We start from the raw sequence: 16,707 nt of genomic DNA, 5'->3' as shown, positions 1-16,707 counted from the left end.
TCTGGGGACAGGAGCAGTGGAAGAGAGGAGAGAGGCAAAGAGAGAGAGAAAGAGACAGAGAGACAGGCAGAGAGAGAGAGAGAGAGAGAGAGAGTTAGTTGCAAAGTCCTGCCTGCCTCTTCAGAAAAGAAACAGGAAAGAGAAAGAGAATGGGTGGAGCTTGTCTCTTAAAGAGGGCTTTTGCGCATGCATACAGAGCCTTATGCAATCACTCAGTGTATGTATGTAGATTACATAGTGACATAAAGCCATAGGACCCTGGACTAAGTATTTGCCTGAGGACTGACAAGCACCTTTTGCTGAGCGATGGGGCATAATGCCTAAATGCTAACATTTTGCATACTGGGCCAGCACTCTACCCACTGAGTTACATACCTGGCTCAGTGTCATTATTTCTTTTGAGTAACCTGCCTGACTCCATTTTAAAGGCAGAAACCATTATATGATATTCTTAAAAATAAATTTCTATATACTGTGAGAGTTGAATTGCTCTATTTCCCCAACCCATGACCTTGATTTATTTTTGAGAATACCATGACCCTCCCTGACCCTCCCTGACCCTCCCTGACCCCTCCTAATCACATGGTGGGTGATCACATGATTATTCTTTTCTTTTTATTTCCTTCTTGTCCCATCGTCTCTCTTCTGTAAAACTACTCATGATTTTACTCCTTAAAAGGGGCCCAAGAGGTGGATTGGGGGCTGTTCTTTTTAATCCAAACGGGAGGCAGTCACTGGCCAGCCTTGGGTGCTCCCCAATAAAAATCAAGATTGCTTCAAAATTGACTCCAATTGTGGTAATGGTCTTATTCTCGCAGTTGGGAATTAACTCCTTTCTTTCTTTCTTTCTTCCTTCCTTCCTTTCTTTTTTTTTTTTGTTTTTTGTTTTTTTGTTTTTTTGTTTTTTTGAGACAGGGTTTCTCTGTAGCTTTGGAGCCTGTTCTGGAATTCATTCTCTAGACCTGGCTGGCAGAAATCCACCTGTCTCTGCCTCCCGAGAGCTGGGATTAAAGGCATGTGCCACCACCACCACCTGGGTTCTCACTGACTTCTGACTCTTCCTTTATCATACATTAAATCTTATTACAAGATTTTTATACTCCACATTTTATTACATTAATGTCTTTTTATTTCAACTTACCAGTATACTGTTAAGGTTATTGAGGTTTTCTTTTTTAAAGACTCATTTCTTTTTATTTGGGAACTGGAACTACAGATGAGTGTCAGCTGAACCTGAACCTAGGTCCTCTTCAACAGCAGCCAGTCTCTTTGCTGCAGAACCACCTCTCGAGTCCCAGATTATAGTTTTTTAATACATTTGGCTGTGGGCTGTTCTTCCCCCTGCTATTTGTTCTTATTTGCATATACTACAGAACTTCAGCATCTTACTTTTTGAGGTTTAAAGTAAAAGTACCCTTAGAAAATCGAAATTATTCAACCTGTGGGGGAAAGCTTCAGATTGACAAAAAAAATATTTTTAAGAATTTTTAAGCCTTCTAAAAATATCACTAGGCTTTAAAAATATTTTCCCTTTTTATTCCCCAAATGGTGCCAGCTGTGCAATTTTGCTTCCAGCCAGTGAGTGTTTTTTTCCTGCATTAATCAGGCTATTTTGGATGGCATTTGCCATTGCCTGAGAGAAATATTGAGACACGATTACATATTGCACAGACACAAAATTACTACATGTGATTGCATGTGCACTGAATAAATTGTAATATTTCTGGCTTTTTGTTTCTTTTTAAGTTTTTTTTGTTTGGTTGGTTTTTTTACTTAAAATCCCTTTCTTTAAAATTTTTATTCTCTTTGTGATCTTTAAGAGAAAAAGGGAGGGGAGGTCCTGCCCCCCCCCCCCCCCCTTGTGCTGTAGGATATTTGTAGACATTGCCCTAAATACCAGCTGCTCCCTGGGAACGGCACGAGGACAGCCCTTTCAACAGACGTCATGACAGTGTCTCTGTGCTGACCACAGATTCAACACTTCAAGGCTTTCCCATTCTGTATGTGGGAATGCCTTCTCCACTAGTTCCGACGGAACTACTCCTTTCAGCCATCTGGTTTATTTTCTCACCTCAGCAACCTCACTCTCATCACCTCACGTGTCAGTACCCCTCCCGTTTAAGGGCGGATCAACCTGTGCTGCCCTTCCTTCCTAGACTCCCTCTCCTGAGCTGGCCTGCTCAGGTATCCTGGCCCACCTTCCTTCCACACCTTCAGTGACCTGAGAGCCAGAAAGGAAGGGCAAGGGGAGGAAGACAGAAGCACTCAAGGTCTTCATTTGAATTTTTAAAAAACAATAGGCAGAACGATTTGATTATTAAACAAGGCCCCGAGGACTCCAAGCTCCCAGCAGTTTAGCCTCAAATTTGGTGGCTTCCATGACTGTGCTCTACTGTTCCAGTGAGACATGTGGGTAATATACAGACTTTTATTCTTAGTGCTTTTTACTGAGTGAGGCTAAAGCAGACTGGGAGAGAGGCCTGGTCAGCTATGTCTGGGAGCAAACGGGCCTACACTCACGCATATCTAGTCTCTGAAATATACCCCTCCTACTCTCTTCCCTCTTCTCCCTCTCTTCTGTGTCTCTATCTCCTCTACACCAGGCTCTCTCTCTCCCTCTCTCCTTTCTCCCTCTCTCTCCTGCCCCTCTCTCGACATAGACTTTATTTGAAAAAAGTCTAGTGTTTTGAATGAGAATGACCCCCAGTGGTTCATATGTTTGAATGTTTGGACCCCAGTTAGTGGAACTGTTTGGGAAGAATTAGGTAGTGTGATCTTCTTGGAATAGATGTGACCTTGTTGGAGGAGGTGTGTCACTGGGGATGTGCTTTGAGGTTTCAACAGCTTTTGCCAAACCCAGTCTGTCTGTCTGTTGCCCCCTTCCTTCTCCCTCTCTCTCCCCCTTGAGGTCTTCACCTCAAGACCTTTGCTCTGCCGCTTCTTAGGACTTGTGAATCAGAAGTGAGCTCACAGCTACTGTTCAAGCACTGTACCTGGGTGCCTTCCAGGTTATGAACTCTCAGCATCCCCCCAATATGCTGTCTTCAGTATATTCAGGTCCCACAACCTTTCTCAAACAGTGCCACGAAGTACAAGGCACCAAGTTTTCAAATGTATGAGCTCCTAAGGGGACATTTCTTATTCAAACTGTTATATAAAATAAACAGAAAATTCTGTTACCTCCAAGAAAATGAGAGCATGTTTGGAAGTTCTAACAGGAAACACAGATACTTGTATACCAATGTAACACCCGATTGTGTGTTACTCCCTCGGTACAGTTCGCACGCCACTGTACCCTAAGCAAGTCAGGCAAGGGCCTGGAGATTGAAAGAACACACAAGAGACCTGGGTCATTTGAAAGGAGATCAGCCAAAAGCCCTTTATTCAACTTTGGGGAAATCCTTATATACCTAGCTGCTGCACAAGGATTTCTGCCCAGGCAGGTGGGAAATTACCATACCAAAGAAGAAATAATGCCCTACAGCTAATCACCAGGCAAGGCCGAGGGAGCACAGGAACAAACAGGATGTTTTAGCTGGCTAACCAGAAACTGTCCTCAAGATGCATCCCAGGCCCTACATATCAAGACTGGAGACCTTACTCTTTGGTCAAGGGCAGGTGAGGGAGGAAGGGGTCACTTGCTTAGTCAGCTAGAACATCTAAATAAACCTGGTGACCAATGGGGTGACTCTAGTCAGGCCCCCCTCACATCCTGCATTCAAGTAGATGAGCAAAAAGTGTGCCTATGTCAACATATCAGCAACAAAATTTGAGCTATTATAACAAGGGACTGGGTGTGGTGGCGGAGGCAGGCAAATCTCAGTGATCCAGCCTGGTCTACAAAGTGAGTTCCAGGACAGTCAGAGCTGCTACACAGAGAAACCCTGACTTGAAAAAAATCAAACAAACAAACAGCCTCCCCCAAAAACAAAAACAAAAACAAAAAGGGAGAAGACTGGTGTTCACGCTGTAACTGTGGTCCAGGACTACTGAGAGCTTGGTCACTCACAAAAGGAAAAAGTTATTTCTGTTCTCAGCTCTGACCACTGGCTCCCTGTAATGATATTTCTGGAAGTTCTGGGCAGTGCCCAGGGTGCGCATGTTGTCATCAGACCTGGAGACAGTAGAGTGAGGATTTCTGTTCACAAACAGGTGACAGGATGTCGAACACAAGATCAGGGAAAAGGAAAGTCTGTGATATTCAAAGCTCCCTGAAGCGGATCCTTTTATATATTGGTCATGACACTGGCAGAGAAGCTGAGGTGGGCTCTCCCCCAGCTTTGACAGCCAAGCATCTGAGAAGAAACAGATGCACTGAACACCACAAAACAGATAAACACCAGAGAGAAGACATATTTGAGTATTTTTTTTTCTCTCGGGGAGTGTTTACTTAGGAAAGAGTTTAAAGCTTGTTTTGTATTCTACCCAGTAAATTCTCTGAGTCAACTATGTGCACATTGGTAAAGATTTTTAAGGATTTAAAACAAAAATCATAAAGTGTCTATGTGTGTGAGAGAGAGAGAGAGAAAGAGAGAGAGGGAGAGAGAGGAGAGGAGAGGAGAGGAGAGGAGAGGAGAGGAGAGGAGAGGAGAGGAGAGGAGAGAAGAGAAGAGAAGAGAAGAGAAGAGAAGAGAAGAGAAGAGAAGAGAAGAGAAGAGAAGAGAAGAGAAGAGAAATGCAAGTGCCCCCAAAGACCAGAAAAGAATATCAGTTCCCTTGGAGCTGGAGTTACATGGAATTGTGAGCCACCTGATTTGTGTGCTGGGAACTGAATTCATGTCGCATGAAGAGCTGGCAGTACCCTTGTCTTCTGAGCCTACTCTCCAGTTGACCAAAACAATCACTTTTAAAGAGTATATGCTACGTTTGCGAGACAGAGCCCCACCATTTTATAAAGTCCTTCCATTTGATCACATGGTGTTAAACACTCAAGCAAAGATTAAAACAACTGATGACGAAACAAAACAACAACAAAAATAAACTAGATTTTTGAAAGGGAAAGTTGACCTAGGCCATAGCGGCCTCCCCACTGAAAAAAGCCCTGAGTGTTAGCATGCCAGATAGGTACACAGCCTCTCCATCTGTGATTACATCAGAATGCCATACTTTTCCTAACATAAACGAAATACTATTTGTATAGTCCTGATAATTCTTCTTTCTTCAAAATGCCAGCATGAGACCGAGACCATGCCAAACACCAACATTCCATTGATGAAAACATTTGAAATGAGATCTTTAGACCCTCGTAGTGAAAATGGACTGTGTCTATCGTGACCTTAGTAGCCATGCTATTAATCTCTGGACCTTGTGTACTCAACTGATGTCTCAATTTTATCCACTCCATTTGCAGTTGGCCCATACTCAGATGATCCTCTGACACTCTAACTCCATTTTTCTGGGTCCCTTTGATCATCCTCTAATGCCTGAGAGTCATCAAAAATGGATGCTCTAAACCTTTCTGTGCCAAATTTCAGGGAGAAGCAGCTAGATTGACTTGACATCCATTTCCCATATAATTTTAAGGTCTCAACTCATGAGGGAAAATTGTTAGGTAGCTACACAGATATTAGCAGGTTTGGAGGCCCTAAGGGATGACCCTTCCCTCATGAATTTTGCATGCTTTCCTTGATTCTCTGTGCCTTCCTATTGTCTGAAGCTCCCTTGTTTTCTGCCATGTGACTGCTTATAGCTGTTGGCTGACTCTCATTAGTGAACCTCCCTCTGAACTTGGACCCTAACTTAAATGGCTCAACTTTTAAGCCTTGTCTTTTAAACTGCCTAGTCAGTCTTGTATCCCAGAGACTAAACTCATATCCATGACACTGCAAAAGGATATATATCCTCCAAAATTTCTACCAGAGACTGTCTCAAGCCTCTCTTGATGATGTTACCCTTGTCCAATAGGAAAGAGCTGTAAGACTAATAACCACGTCTCCTTCTCTACCATCTGATAGACACAAGTCAGGAATGTGGGCCAAGGCTGTAGAGTTTTGTGACACTCCTCCATTTTGGTTGAGTCATGACAGAATTAATAACTCTTCTAATAAGTCTCCTCCTCCAAGGGATAATTGGCCTCAACTTGACACAAGCTAGAGTGCCTCTGGGAAAAGGAACCACAATTGAGAAAATGTCCCCATCAGAGTAGACTGTAGCTAAGTCTGTAGATTCTTAATTAATGGCTGATGTGGGAGGGCCCAGCTCACTGGGGTAGTGCCACCTGTGAGAAGGTGGTCCTGGGTTCTATACGAAAGCAGGGTGAGCAAGCCATGATGAACAAGTGAGTAAGCAGCATCCCTCCATGAACTCTGCTTCAGTTCTGTGCTCCAGGCTCCTGCTTAGTTGGAGTCCCTGCTCTGACTTCCCTTGATGGCCAGTGGCCCACAATATGTAACACAAAGAAACCCTTGCCTCCCATGTATGTTTGGGCAGTGTTTTCTCACAGTAATAGAAATAAAACTAAGACACTCCTTCGTCTCCCAGAATCTCCTCCTCACTCCCTGTTTTTGGTTTTGTTAAGACAGTCTCAAGAGTCCCAAGTAATCTTGATCTTCCAATCTTCCTACCTTTACTTCTTATGTCCCGGACCACAGGCATGGGCCACCATGTTCTGATTTCCACCCACAGTGGCTTAGGACTTTCCTTTCCTCACAGTCAGAAATTTTGTGATGACATATTAGTTTGAACATTTTTATTTTATTATACTAGAGCTATGCCAGTTTCTTTCAATTTAGAAATCTTAAGTATTTTATTTAATTCTTCCTGTGGTGGTGCAAATTAAAATGGGCTCCATAGGCTCATAAATTTGGGTGCTTAATCACCAAGGAGTGAAACTGTTTGGAAGGATTACAAGGATTAGAAGGTGTGGCCTTGTTGTAAGAAGTGTGTTACTAGGATGGCTTTGAGATTTCAAATGTCCATGCCAGACCCAAATTCTCTCTCTTCTCTCTCTCTCTCTCTCTCTCTCTCTCTCTCTCTCTCTCTCTCTCCCTGCCTTTACTTGTAGGTCAGGATGTAGCCCTCAGTGTCTTCTCCAGCATTGCACTGCCTGCTTCCATGCTTCCTGACACCATTCTCCCTGCCAGGATGATGATAACGGAGTAATGTTGCATTATGAAAGATTCCCACACTAGCCCAAAATGGAGTATAATAAAAGTTTATTTACTAGGGGGTAAACTGACAGAAAGAACAGTGATCCGCAGTCCTCTGCATGCTCTGAGAATTGGAACCAAATCCAGCAGCCAAGGGGCCCACACACGCTTTTATGTCTGGATTTATAGGACATGAGAGCATACCCAAAGTGGGCCAGTTTCTTAAAGGCTATTGGCTGAAGGAGTTCACAGCAGACTAAGCCTTTGATATTGTCAGCAGACCCTAGTTAAATGCCTTGTTTTAGAAGAATGTCTGTGGCTGTGGTGTCTCTTCACAGCAAGAGAATGGTGACTGAGACAATGTTCCTTGAAATTTTGTCTCCTTTGTTTCTGGAGCAATTCCTTCTAAACAATTGAATCTTCTACAGTGCTTTTTTTAATTTTATGATTCTTTTATTCCACATTCTATTGTTTTTTTTTCTTTCCTTCCACGGTATGGATAATTTCCTGTACCTTCTAAGTTGTGTATTGACCTTTTTAATAGGAACCTCAAGAGTCAGGCTCTTAAGATTCCCTCTCAGGGTACAATTAAAGACACCACAATAAGCAAAGGGAGCTAAAAGCTGAAGGCTAAGAAAACTACTCACAACAGGATCTTTCTATCCATGTGTCTTTCTTCTTATTATTATTATTCATCCTTTCTTCTGTTACAAACGCTTCCAGTAATATATACCTTGGTGTGAGACAAATGTTTATATTCTGTCAATTATATTTTGAATAAACGCTGATTGGCCAGTAGCCAGGCAGGAAGTGTAGGCAGGACAACCAGACAGGAAGTAGAGGCAGTTCAATGAGAACAGGAGTATTCTCCGGGAAGAAGGAAGCTCTTTCTGCAGTTGTGGTCCAGCCACAGAAGAAACCAGATGTGACTGCCTCTCTGAAAAAGGTAGCGAGCCATGAGGCTAACATAGATAAGAATAATGGGCTAATATATGTTATAAGAGTTAATAAAAAGCCTGAGCTAATGGACCAACCAGTTTATAACTAATGTAGGACTCTGTGATTTCTTTGGGACTTAACAACTGTGGGAACCAGGCAGGACAGAAACCTCAGACTATAAATTTTCCCCAGCCCTAGTCCTAGGCTGCAATTCTTTTGCCCCATAAAAATCAGATAAGAATTTTCGCTCATGTATTCCTACATGCACGCGTGCACATGCAGACACACACACACACACACACACACACACATGTGCACGGCAGATCCGTGACTGTCAGTTCAAAGGTGGAAGTGGCTTAGTTCATGTCCAGTGAACTCCTTAATGAAGAAAGTTAGTTAGGAAAGGAAATAAGTTATCAGGGAATTCTAGAGGGGAAGGCTAGTGTGCTATGCTACATTTTTAGGTCGTTAGATAAAGAGCTAACAGTTTTATTTTCAGTAAAATTATGAATAGGGCACAGATTGTTTTTTAAATCAGTGCACCACTTTTATTTCTCCCAGCATGCCTTGATAATATTGGGTAACCAGGCAACCTACATAAACAGTCAGGGGAAGCTTATGGCTTCTGGATCCGATAGCACATTCACCAGATGCTGCAATTTCTACAGGTCTATGTCTGGAGTTTACACTTATTACTTTAAGCAGTAGAAACAAAGATAAGACCTAGATCTCAAATTCTCAGTTCCGGGATGTGCTGTTATCAGCCATTCTGATCATGGGCATTATGGGTCTGTGGTGCCAACAGGAAGTCTTTTCTCTGGGTTGTGGTTAATTATCTCTTCTCTGTCCTTGAGAGTAAACTACAAGCTATAAGTTTCCTGAACTAAAATCATCAGTAAACTGAGGTGAAGGTTAATGTAGGAGGTTAGGAATCTTTTAAGTTAGGTAAAACCAGGGCATGCTTATTCTTCTATCTATCTGACCAGCTATGAATCAACAGTTTGGGACAAGTAGTAATTCTATGTCCTTGAATATCTGTGAATGTCTTAAATGGAATGCTTTTGCCTGGACCCTATACACTGACCAAATACCTGTCAATAAGGATGACTACAGGAAGGCAGATCTCTGCATTTATCTAGGAGAGAGGAACAAAGGTCTGGCAGTGGGACACTGTTCCCACACGCAGCTAGGGGAATGTGATTAGCAAGCCTCAAAGGCATAGGAAATAGTTTGGAACTGTGGGAATTAATTCCCAAATATGTAACACAAGGGGAACTGGCTACAGCAAAAATTTACAACAACAACAAAAAACATTTATTCACAAAACAATAATGCCAAAAAGCCTTGCCTTTTGGTTTAAAACCTTCATCAATAGTCCCTGACTCTGATGAGTCCCTTGTGAAAAGATGGCTGAGTAATTACTGCATAATGTTACGGCTTATAGCAACTTTTAAAGTTTAGTATAGTAATATTATTCTTTGACTGTGGGTGAGATGTCACACCTGTGTAGTTCATCTCTTCTAAACATTGCTCAGGGTGGCAAATGTAAAGCTAGGACTCAAAGGCCGCACAGACTTCATAGCAATCACTGGATGTGCAGTATACGTCTTTTAAATGCTATTGCAATTCATATCTAAACTAAAGATTGCCATCTTCTATGGTTTTTTTTTGTAACACACACACACAGAGTTTCCATTTGAAATGTTTTTCTCATCCCAAAGAATCATCTTGTAATTTTAGCATCAGGAATACCAAGATCGGAATCTTGAACTTGACGAGGCCAGTTTAGGACATTTACAGTTCTCTCAGGTTTCATCTTTACTTTTTTTTTAAGACAGAGCATCTCAGTCTTCAGTCAGTCCCTAAAGCTCTCTTGGTAGACCATACTGACCCTGAGCTTGGGGCGGTCCACTTCCCTCAGCCCTGAGTGTCAGAATTATAGGCATGGGCCATCATACCTGGTGTGGTTTTAAGTCTTTACCCAGTGAGCCATCTCACTGACCCTAAAAATAACTTTTAGGTCTTGCAATTTGAATTTGGCTATTCTGATGATATACATGTCTATGGATTAAACATTCAAAATGTGAACAGTTTTTCTTCTACTCCTATGCCTGGGTCCCTACATTCTCTCTTGCAGGCACTCACTGCTGTCAGTTTGTATGTGACTTTGTACACAGAACTAATCCCTTCCCTTTTCCCCTCCCTCCCTCACTCCCCTCCCTCTTTTCCTTCTTTCCTCTTAGAAATTTATTTATTTAGCCACTATAAGTGAGATGTTCTGCTATGCATGGGGTGGAACTTGCCGTTTTCCAGATGCTGTACCTTACAGTATTTGAAGGCACCATAGTTTATTAACCACTCTTACTGGGAGGCATTTGCATTATTTTCAAAACCTTGATAGTAAGCAAGGTATGGTGATATTCATCTGTATTCTCGGCGTTTAGAAGCTAGAGGCAAAAGGATTAGGGGTTCAAGGTCATCTTCCACTACATAGATTTTGAGTCTAGTCTGAGGTATATCAGACCCTGCCTCAAAAAGGTAAACAAAAACAACAAAGCTATTGATATTACAGAGATACTATTGAAATTAATCTTGGCTAGCTGTGAGTTTGAAAATCAGCGAATCCTCCTGAAATGTAAATTGCACCAGTGGCATTGCTGGAAGATTCTCAGTGATGCTGAGGTGTCTTCCATGAGGTCACATCACACTGCACCCCAGAAGTGGTGCACCCTGATTGCTAGGCAGAGTTCGTCAGTTTCCTGCTTGTGCCAGTTGCAGGTGAATACTGAGCTCAGTTGTTTCACATGAGTTCTGAGCATGAGGGTGGCAGAGAACCTTTACAGTAACCCTTGGTACTTACTTTAGAGAACTGTCTCTATGCCCAACTCCATATCCCGCCCCTATTCCTTACCTAATTCTTCTGCCACAAGTCCTATAAAAAGTCTCTGGGCTGAGCTTGGTAGCACTTCGTTTTGGGGACCTATTTCTCCTCTATAGGAGCTCTGCCACCACCCCCCTGGAGGTGAGGGAGAAAGCCTCTATCACTCTCAGAGACTCTACTTCAAAGACTCCCAGATCAAAGGCCTCTGATTCGCCCGATTTAAGTATTCATTTCCTCTTCATCCTTGGTTGAAAAGTACTTTCATATGCATTATTAATTCAAGGCTAGTTCATTTTTGCTGTTGTTATTTTGTTTTTATCTTATTTATTCATTTATTTATTTTGTTTTTCTTTTTCATCTGTGGTAACAAGTAAAAATTTCTAGATCCAGGTTTTTCTGGATGTCCGGAAAATGGATGTTCAGTGGGCTGATAAGATGGTTCAGCTGGTAAAGGCACTTGCTTCAAAGCCTGACAGCTAGGGTTCTATCCCTAGGAACGGCACACTGGGAGAACAGAAAATTGTTCACTGACCTCCACACGCAGCACGGTATGGAGCGCGAGTTCTGGTTGCTCTTAAGAAATAAATCCTGGAGTCAGATATTAGGGGGTGAAAGCTGAAGGAGTAGAGAAGCAGAGAGGCCCCTAGAGAGATCTTTTAGCTCTATCACTGCTCTGACCAAAGGGCAATCCTGTCCTCAGACTGCATCCTCTGACTGCAACTGTCTCTGTCAAACCTCAGACTAGATCTGAGCTCTTGTCTCCTGCCTTATATTCCTCTCTCCGCCCAGCCATATCACTCCTGTCTCCACCTTCCTAGTTCTGGGATTAAAGTCATGGGATCCCAAGTGCCTTGATCACCTTTGAGTGATCTCTGTTTTTCTTTTTGACAGATTTCAACCCTGTGTTAGCCTAGGGTGGCCTTGAACTAACAGAGATCCCTCTGCCTCTGCCTCCCAAGTCCTGGGATTAAAAGTATGTGCTGCCACTCCCTGGCCTCTAGTGGCTTGGCTCTGCACTCTGATCTTCAGGCAAGATTTATTTAAAATTAAATAAATAAAACACATTAAAATTTAAATTAAAATTTTTAATTAAAATTAAATAAAACACATATTAAAACACAAACAAATTATTACTCTATCACTCTAGTAGCACATACACAGCACTCCACATGTATACAATAAGTAAATAAAAATATAGTTTGAAAAGACATCAAGGTCAAGTATGGTGGTACACACCCTTAATTCTAGCATTCAGGGTGCAGAAGCAGGTGGATCTCTGTGGATTTAAGGCCAACTTTCATTCACATTATAATTCAGTTACAGGTCACAAGGGTTATACAATGGGAAAAAGTATTAGAGCTATATTGCAGGTTTAATTTTCTTGAGATTGTTAAATAATTATCTAATTTCCCCCTCTCTTTTGTGATTGTTTGAATGAGAATGACTCTCATAATGCCATATATTTAGATATTTGGTCCTCAGTTGGAGAAATTGTTTGAGGATGACTGTGTGGCCCTGTCTGAGGACGTGTGTCACTAAGTGTGGGGCTTTGACGTTTTAAAGCCCCACACCATTCCCAGTGTCTCTCTCTTGCCTGCTTCCTTCAGATAAGGATGTAAGCCCTCAGCAACTGCTCCAGCACCATTCTGGCTGCCTGCTGCCACACTCTTCATGGTGATCATGGACTCTAACCTTCTGTAACTGTGAGCCCCAAATTAAAGATTTCCTTTTGTAAATGGTCTTGATTATGGTAGTGGAAAAGTAACTCAGGCACATTTGCTCCCTCCAAGCCTTCCTGTAAACCCATTCTTGCTTTTCTTCAAACCCCATGGCCTCTTATTCATTACTGTTACATACACATATGTGTGTATCTCTGTGTCCATTTGGTGAATAGTACAACCTGTTCAGTCTGTATAATGTTACCTGTATGTATGGTTCCATGGCTGGCCATTTGCTATTGGAGAGAGCTGGTGGCTCTTCCTCAGGTAAGATTATTTCTCATGCTCTCAGCAGTCTTTAGCTGCCTGTAGCTCTTTGTCTAGAGCTGAGGCCTTCTGTGCTTTCCTATTACTGCATTAGCATGTCTATACTGCATTAGCATGTCTGTACTGCTTTAGCATGTCAATACTGCGTTAGCATGTCTATTGGTGTTGTCCTTGTGTCGCTCACATTTAGGCAGTCATGTTGGTGAGATGCTATGCACATGGCTTCTGACATTGGTAGGAGACACAATCTCACAATTCCGCCCCCCCCCCCCCCCCCCGTAACACGAGAGGCCGGCTTGTTGGGGTTTCTGTCCCACCCGGTACTCCACAGCTGGCAATTCCCAAAGAAAATAACACAGAATCTACATTAGGTTATAAACTGATTGGCCCATTAGGTCAGGCTTCTTGTTAACTCTTATAACATATATTACCCCATTATCCTTATCTATGTTAGCCACATGGGCTCAGTACCTTTCTCAGTGTGACAGCTTACATGTTGCCTCTTCGATGGTCTGCGCAGGAGTGGCAGAGGAACCCCTGCTTCCCGTCTGGCTTTCCCGCCTATACTGCCTGCCTGGCCAATCAGCGTTTTATTAAAATATGATTGACAGAATACAGATAATTCTCCCGCACCCCCCCCCCCCCCATTTTGCAATCTTTCTGCCCCTTCTTCTGCAGTGATCCCTGAGCCTTAGCTGCGGGAGTTGTGTTGTAGGTGTATCATTTGGGACTGGGCTCCAAATCTATGTGTTCTCATTGGCTGTGGTTTTCTGAAATGGTCTCTGCCTGCTGCAGAAGGAATTTCCTTGTTGGGCACCGAAGACTACATTTATTTGTGAGTAAGGACAAATGTCTAGAATGCAGTTGGGTTTCTACTGGTTTAGGAATTGTTCTCCTTCAAGATCCATGGCTTCACTAGCCCTAGGTAGTTGGCGAAGCTTTCAGTAGTAAGCATGATTTCTTTCTTTCTTTTTTAAAATTAAAAAAAAAATTACACACTATATTTTGATCATATTCTTCCCCTTCCCTCACATCTCCCAGAATCTCTCCATCTCCCTACGTACACAGTTTTACCATGTCCTTTCTCTTAAAAACAAGCAAAAAAAAAAAAAGTCCTTAAAAACTTTTTGTTTTTTGTTTTGTTTGTGTGTGGGTGTGTTCCTTTTTTTTGGTATGAGTTCCTACTTGTTGAACAAGACTTAAGTCTAATTAGAGAGCTATTGTTGCCATGTTATCATCAATGTATGTGTCTCACTACTGTACCCTTAGGGTTATCCCTGCCATGCTGGTTGTTGCTGTGGCTTACAGGTGTCACACCTGGCTGAGACAGTTGGCTGATTCCCTCCTTTGGAAGGTTGCATGACATCTTCTGGTACCTTGAAAGCTAGTCCTCAGGAGGAGGCAGTCAGGTTGGTTCATGCTCAGGGACCAATGAAGTGCATGGTGTCTTCAGCAATAGGAGCTATTAAGAGCTAATATTTATTTAATACATATAAGGCATTAAAATTTTAATTTGTTTAATTATTAAAACAGCTCTCTGACTGGGCGGTGGTAGTACACACCTTTAATCTCAGCACTCAGGAGGCAGAGGCAGGCAGATCTCTGTGAGTTCAAGGTCAGCCTGGTCTACAGAGTTCAAGGACAGCCAAGGCTACACTGAGAAATCCTGTGTCAAAAAACCAAGCCAAACCAAACCAAAACCAAAAAACAATACAGTTCTCTGTATGTAGCATTGCTAATGTAGTTTACTTTTATTTTTAAAAAGTCATTTATTTATTTTGAGACAGGGTTTCACTATGTAGCCTTGTAGACAGGGTTTTACTATGTGGCTATGGAACTTATAATCCAGGCTACCCTTGAACTCTCAGAGATCCACCTCTCTGCCTCCTGAAGGCTGGGTTCTAAAGAACTTTAAAAATAAGCATATTAAGTGATATATGACATTGGCAATGAATCTTAAGGCTAAGACCACAGGACTGAGGCTCTGAGTGTCTGTCAGATGCCCCCTAACAATCCTGGCCCCACAACTGTTGTCAGTGACTCTTAGGTCTGCTTTTTACCACTTGGTGTCAGGGTTGTGCTGTTTGAGTACCTTAGTTAACTTAGAAAAGCTTGGACAGTTTATTTGTGAGTTTTAAGGATTTTGTTCCTGATTTAAAGACTTTTTAAGAAGATGACTGAGGTCTTTGTGAAATCAATGTGAAGAAGTGTTTCTCTTTTCTCTGGTGTGTCTAAGTTGACTGCATTTGCCACCAGACTGGAAGAGGAATCAGCTTTTTACTGTGACCAAATAAATACCTGCAAGAACTATCAAAGGAGGGGGTCATTTTTTCCTGGCCTCAGAAAACTCTGCCCATAGGTGCTTGGTCCCAGGTGCCTGGGCAGAACACCTTGCCTTGGCGAGCTGTTCACTCCAGAGTCAGCCAGCAGCCAGAACGCAAGACAGGAAGTGGTACGGGATAATGCCGTCCCAAGGTCCTGCCCACAGTGACTTACTTCCTTTAGCAAAAGTTTCTATACCTTGTTGGCTCAGTGGTTAAGAGCTCTTGCAGAAGACCAAGGTTCGATTCCCAGCACCCATATGGGGGCTTACAACTGTTCAGTTCCAGGAGATCCAAGGCCCTCTTCAGACTTCCTTTTGTACCAGGCACACACACAGTGTACTTAACACATGTGCAGGCAAGACACTCATACACTTAAAAATTAAAATTAATAAATCTTTAAAAAAGTTTCTGTAGTATTCCTTAATAACATTACCATCTGAGAAACAAGCATTCCACACACAGTCCAATGGGCAACACTTCCGAGTCACACACTAACAGAGGAGAAAGGAAGGAAGTGTTCTCAGTCAGACACACTGCAGGGAAACAATCCATCCTGGTGCCTACAGAACACCAGGTATGCTTTAGAATAGTTGTGGCAAGGACCTGGAGAGAGGCATCAGCAATTAAAAGCACTTCTTGAAAAGGACTCTAATCCCTTGTTCTGACCTTCACAGGAACCAGACACACAGGTGGTAAATACACACATGCAAGCAAAGCACTCCTACACATAAAATAAACCTTTAATTTAAAAATATTGTGCTGGGCTAGAGAGACGACTCAGTGTTTAAAAGCACCAACTTTTTTTTTCCAGAGGACCCAGGTTTAGTTCCCAGCACTCACATGGCAGTTCGCAACTTGTCTATAATCCCAAGGTCTGACACATTCACACAGAAGTACATACAGGCAAGACACCAATGCACATAAAATAAAAATAGATAAATTTAAAAAATTGTACTAAAATATGTATATGGTAAAAATTACCAATTTGAATATCAAGCTATCTTTAGGAATCTATATATCAGTATCAAGGATTTTCTGTGAAATTTTAATTAAAGTTGGGTTATAAAAAAATATGGTCATTTGGGGCCTGGAGAGATGGCACAGCAGTTAAGAGCACTGGTTGCTCTTGCAGATGTCCTGAGACCAAGTCTCATAACCTTCTGGAACTGTAGTCCTAGGGATTTGATGCCCTCCACTGGCCTCCACTGGCACTAAGGTACATAAGGTACATAAGCAGACAAAAGACCCATATACAAAATAATTCAAAAACATGAAAAAAATGATGATTTTATCATATTACACATCGTATATGAAGAATCAGGTAGTAGGTGGAAAATTAAATGCTGAAAAGGAGAATGAGATTTCCATGATTACTGAGAAATGGTGAACTCAGTCTCCTTGGCATATTTTCTTTCAAAACATTACTTTGCAGGACTGGAGAGATGGTTTAGCTGTTAAGAGTGTATCCTGTCTAGTTTATGTCAACTCCA

This window comes from Myodes glareolus, chromosome 4, assembly GCF_982192425.1.
Source record: "Myodes glareolus chromosome 4, mMyoGla1.1, whole genome shotgun sequence".
Taxonomy (NCBI): Eukaryota; Metazoa; Chordata; class Mammalia; order Rodentia; family Cricetidae; genus Myodes; species Myodes glareolus.
The sequence above is the reverse complement of the archived record's forward strand: the minus strand, read 5'-3'. Positions refer to the sequence as shown.